The sequence below is a fragment of the Rutidosis leptorrhynchoides genome, chromosome 1 (genome assembly GCF_046630445.1).
Source record: "Rutidosis leptorrhynchoides isolate AG116_Rl617_1_P2 chromosome 1, CSIRO_AGI_Rlap_v1, whole genome shotgun sequence".
Taxonomy (NCBI): Eukaryota; Viridiplantae; Streptophyta; class Magnoliopsida; order Asterales; family Asteraceae; genus Rutidosis; species Rutidosis leptorrhynchoides.
In genome coordinates this window covers 350,371,010-350,377,784 of record NC_092333.1, presented here as the reverse complement: position 1 = coordinate 350,377,784, position 6,775 = coordinate 350,371,010, and positions in this window count along the sequence as shown.

Genomic DNA, 6,775 nt, shown 5'->3' with positions numbered 1-6,775 from the left:
ATAATAATAATAATGATAATTTTAATGATAATTTTGATAAAAATGTTAGTTTCAATAATGATAATAATAATAATAATAATAATAATAATAATAATAATAATAATAATAATAATAATAATAATAATAATAATAATAATAATAATAAAAATGATAAAATTAATACTAATAATAATAATAATAATAATAATAATAATAATAATAATGATAATAATAATAATAATAATAATAATAATAATAATAATAATAATAATAATAATAATAATAATAATAATAATAATAATAATAATAATAATAATAATAATAATAATAATAATAATAATAATAGGAATAATAACAATAGTAAATATAATAATAATTTTAATGAGATTTATATCCCGTAATCATCATCATCATTATGTTATTCCATCATTAACATCGTAAACTATCATGTTCGTTCTATATTCATCTCATAATCATTTGTGTATCATAATCTTCATATTATAATTATAACTATATTCTTAATTATATTTATCATGTTTTAAATAATAATAATAATAATAATATAATAATAATAATAATAATAATAATACTAATAATACTAATACTATTAATAAAAATATCAATAACAATAATAATAATCATATTAGTAAAAGTAACAATAATAATAATAATTAAAAATAAAAGGGTACAACCTTTGAAGAAAGGGGCTTTAAAAATAAAATGCCACTCCCCGGGCTCGAACCCAAGACCTCTTGCTTAGAAAGCAGACTCCTAACCACTGCTCCATTATTCCTTAATTCTTTCAACTAGATTTCAGCCCAATAGCAGTTTCACAAGCCCAATTCTAAAAGTCTAATGAGTCCACCAAGTCCAATACATGTTTTATAGATTAAACAATGGGTTTTGAGGGTACTGTAGTTCGACCGGGAACACAAACAACAACTGCATCATCATCTCTATCACATCATCATCATTAACTATACATACATATCATCATCATCATACTAAATCGTGACACCATATCATCAGTTCATCAATAACATCGATCATCATTATTCTTAACACATAATCATCATCATCGTTGATCCCTGTATCATCATGTACCTCACCTCATCAACCTATTTGTTCATTACAATTCGAAATATAAAAGAAATGCAGCTACTGTAGCGTTGAACACGAAGGAATAAAGGAAAAAATGGCAGCGTAACAGTAGTAGTGATATTGTTGATGGTGTTATTTGTGGTTCGTAAAAAAAAATAGAAAGAAGGAAAAGAGAAATGCAGCTGCAATTATGTAGGTCTTTGTAGAGACCCGTCCTAATCCATCCGGACGAAGTCCACATCGATTACAAACGAATCACAATAGTTGATTACATCGCGAGGTACTTGACCTCTATATGATACATTTTACAAACATTGCATTCGTTTTTAAAAGACAAATTTTCATTTCATTGAAAGTTGACGACATGCATACCATTTCATAATACATCCAACTATAATTGACTTAATAATAATCTTAATGAACTCAACGACTCGAATGTAACGTCTTTTGAAATATGTCATGAATGATTCCAAGTAATATCTTTAAAATAAGCAATTGCACAGCGGAAGACTTCTTTCATATCTGAGAATAAACATACTTTAAAGTGTCAACCAAAAGGTTAGTGAGTTCATTAGTATATCATAAACAATCATTTCCATTAATTTAATAGACCACAAGATTTTCATTTTTCATTCCTCATAAACATACGTCCCATGCATAGAGACAAAATATCATTTATATGGATTGAACACCTGGTAACCGACATTCACAATATGCATATAAGAATATCCCCATTATTCCGGGATCCTCCTTCGGACATGATATAAATTTCGAAGTACTAAAGTATCCGGTACTTTGGATGGGGCTTGTTGGGCCCGATAGATCTATCTTTAGAGTTCGCGTCAATTAGGGTGTCTGTTCCCTAATTCTTAGATTACCAGACTTAATAAAAGGGGCATATTCGATTTCGATAATTCAACCATATAATGTAGTTTCAATTACTTGTGTCCATTTCTTAAAACTGTTATAAAAGTTGCGCATGTATTCTCAGCCCAAAAATAAAAAGGGTAAAAAGGCAAATGAAACTTACGCATATAAATATTGTAAAATAGTTATTAAAACATTGCATGTATTCTCAACCCAAAAATATATATAAAAAGGGAATAATGAAACTCACATATTGTATTTTGTAGTAAAAATACATATAACGACATTGAACAATGCAGGGTTGGCCTCGGATTCACGAACCTATATCATTTGTATATTTATTAATATACATAATTGTAATCGAACAAATATATATATGAATGTATTAATTATATCCTTTTTGTAGTAATAGTACATATATATTCGTTTCATATTTTCATTTTGTATATAAAAATATTAATTCTTGTTATGTTATAAATCTAAAATATATCATTTATATATATATATATTAAAAACATGTACTCGTAATCGAATCAGTCTGTTTATTATTAGAAATGTATTTGTTATATCAACAATTTATAATTTTTATCATTTATTTATATATTTTCATTTTGTACATAATAACACTAATATAACTAAGTTATGTAATATATCATTGTATGTAAAATCTTTATTTATATACTTATAATCTTAACAACGTCATTAATAACTTTAAATATAATGATATAGATAATACTAATAATAATAATAATGTTTAAAAATAATAGGAATGATAGTTTTTATAGAATCTTAATACATATATGATAATACTAATATTTAATATCAAATATTCATTCTAATACTAACCATAATGATACTTAATAATGTTAATAATAATAATTATAATATTTATAATAATAATTATGTTAATAATACTAACAATCCTAAAATGATACTCATACTAATATTAATGAAAATAATAATAAATTTTATTATTTCTTAATAACAATAATAATATATTCATAATGGTATCTAACGTTATAATAATGATAATAAATGATAACTTTTATAAATACTCTTATATTAATAATAATAATAATACTAATAATAATAATAATAATAATAACCATAATTATAATACTAGTGATAATTAGCATACTTAGTTGTAATAACAATAATTAATAATCAGTCATAATAATAACAATATTAACAACAACAACAACAACAACAACAACAATAATAATAATAATAATAATAATAATAATAATAATAATAATAATAATAATAATAATAATAATAATAATAATAATAATAATAATAATAATAATAATAATAATAATAATAATAATAATAATAATAATAATAAAATAGGTTAATACCTTAAAGGCTCAAAAAAATATCAAAATCGCCCAAGCCGGGACTCGAACCCGAGACCTCTCACTCCCCCGTCAACTCCCTTAGCCACTGAACCGTTTCTGTTTTTCTTAATATACTCTCGACCCAAAATCCTTTAAACCGTATTATTTATTTCCTGTATCTACTTCTTCTTCAACATTTAATTCAGCCATAGCCATAATCATTATAATTTTAAATTTTGTTTTGGGTTTAGGAATTACAAATGAAACATAAACGACCTGTATTGGTGAATTGATTTAACAGAAAGAACGATTTAAACAGCAGCACAGAACGCAAAGAACATACTTGAACTCAAACATTGATTTATTGATTAAGACATTTTTAGACAAAGTTTATATCACCAATTGAGTTTCAAATCACCTCTAAAACGTTTCTGAATTATCAATTGAACCTGAATAATATCAGATTACACGAATTCATTTGAATAAGAATGTTTGACTTTTTAACATCAAAACTTTGACTCATGAATTGAGATTCAATATCGAAAACTGGAACTTGAAACTTTGCAATTTGTTTTAATGAAAGATTTCTAACAAAATAGCATTATTACATTTTGAGATTTGTTTCAAATTCGAGGTTTTTTTTAAAAAAAATAAGCAAGGAGAGTGTCGACATTGTTCTTCGATTTTCTGTTTAAATTCCCCCAATTGAAATTTGTAAAAGATATTAAAAGTTGTTAGTTGATAATGGAAGGTCATTTCTGTACTAAGTAGCACTTAAATTAAATCGAATTTTATGTACCTTCCACGACAACAAGAATCATTCAGCAGAAGAAAAAATATATAAAAAAAATAAAGGGGATCGTGACATTCAACAAAATTTGGATTGTATCAGATAAGTCTTGGTTCTTACAGACATATGGATGTAACCAAGAAAATTAAGCAGTGTGATAGCAACAAGAAACTGGATCCAATTGGTCATCTGATTCTATACCTATCCGATATAAATAAATAAGATGATTAAATAATAATATTAATATTAATAATATTAATAATAATGAGTATGATATAAATAATAATAATAATAATTAATATTAATAATAACAACTATAATAATAATAATCAATACATAAAATATGATGATATAAATGATAAATTGTATTATCTTTATGAAAATAATTATAGTATTTATAATTATAAAAGTGAAAACATTAATAATATCAATGTTAATAATTAATAATATTTAAATTACAACTAACTAATGATTTTAATCATTCTTACATTAATATTTATTATTTTTTTTAAATAATTATCTTGAACATCATCATAACCTTAGATTTATTAAAATTTTAATATATAATATTTATTAGTATTATTAATAATGTAAGTAGTAATTATAATATTTGTCATGATACTCATATTTTAATTTATAGTTACATTTAATGTTTTTACAATTTATTACATATGTAATATTTACTAATTATATAATATATAATTATATGTTTATACACTATATTACATATAATAATAATTATATGTTGAAATCATATATTTTTATATATGTATTTATTTTAATAGTAACTTAATTAATTTGTATATTATTTTACATATTATGTTCTAATGATTCCATTTACATTTTATTAGTTCCCCTACTTACCTTTATATATGTATATATATTCATCATACATTTCATGTATTTATTTTATAATTTAAGGTTCGTGCAGCGTTGGGGATAGTCAAAGGTCAAATGAATGTATGAACATAGTTTAAAATTTCTGAGATTCAATCTTAACAACTTTGCTTATTGTGTCGGACTAATGTAAAGATTTAAGTTTAAATTTGGTCAGAAATTACCAGGTCGTTACAGTACCTACCCGTTAAAGAAATTTTGTCCCAAAATTTGAGTGAGGTGGTCATGGCTAACAATAGGAATGTTTTCATGACAAATATGTGTTGATGAATAGAGTTTTATCATCATCGAGTAATACAAATAAAACAATTCGATTATTCGAAGCGTATGAGTGAAGCTATCACAAAAGAATGAAATGAGTAAAAGCAGGTTCGTCTTTACCAATGACATAATCATGGTTGATTTTATAAAATAAGATGTATCATAACTTTTGACATAGTCATGGTTGAATTTCGAAATTCAAGGGATTTAAAGAAAATCTTCGAAATCTATAAGATCTGATTCTTCGAGATTTAAGGAAATTAGGATCTCTTTAATTAAATGCGACCATCTGCCTCGATTGCTTTGTCCGATATTTCCATTATAATTTACCTTTTCCGTTCCATTAGTTTTCACTACTTCTATACTCAATTTCCAAATTCAAAAGATTTATGAAAATGCTTAACCCTGTTCTGATCCTTGTTCTTATTCTAACTATCGCAATGATCGTTCTTCTTTTCCAATTCCCACATGAAGAATCTGTTTATTTCTATTATGCTCTAGGGATTATTGTATTTATAATCCTCCCGTGTCTTTATATTGCTATACGTACTGATATCCACGGTTTGTAATTTCGGTGTTGTCATTAGGCTTTATATTTTCTCTTATATTTTGGATCTCTTTACCTTTTTATTATCCTCTCGACCTCTAGTAAAGCGAGCAATGGTCCAGAATTCATAGATATGAACTTCGAAATGAACATAGTTAATGTTCTAAGAAAGAAATGTAATAGCACGATCTTGATTCATCAAATTACCAGAATATCCGGGAAAGATAGAACTATTAAGAAAATATGTTCTTGATATGTTTATATATCAGATAAAATGTAAGAGTTGTGTAATATGACACATGATGACGTTATAATCTGTTAATCATCATGTCCCATTAGAAACTCGGCATGACTTACTGTAATATAATCACGTTGATCAAGTGTTATTATATTATACTAACTCATGCATCAGTTCCCAACATTACTTCAATAACATTCATATTTTAAGCTCGAAAGTTTACAGAATATAGAAACTAACAGTTTCTATATGATGTAACACTGATATCATGAAGAGATTAATGATTTCAGATGAGAATAGTTATGAAAATATCTTCAGAAATATGGAGGATATTTATAATGAAAGATACGATGATATCTTGAGATTTCTAATATCGAAGGATGGTGAAGAAAATCTGTCCACAAGAGTTTAGAGTCAGAAGCAAGGTATTCGCTAAAGATTTCAGCAGGCATTGAATCATTTGGATTCTTTGAAGTCAAACTTATTCTTTGTGATTTGTCCACGGTTTCCTTCATAGTTTCGCATAATCCGCTTTTCGGTACTAAATTTTCTATTAAGTGTTTCCAAAACTCCATTCTTTATCATCAACTTTTGGCTGTTGAGGTCATTTACAGTTTTTGTTGCTTCATTCAACCATTTTTTTTTTAAATTCAGAGCATTAATTTGCAGACTGGGTGCTTTTTAGAATTTCAAAATGGAAGATCATAGTTCTAAGAGATAAATGTTATATGGATACATATAACTGTTGATGTGGAAAT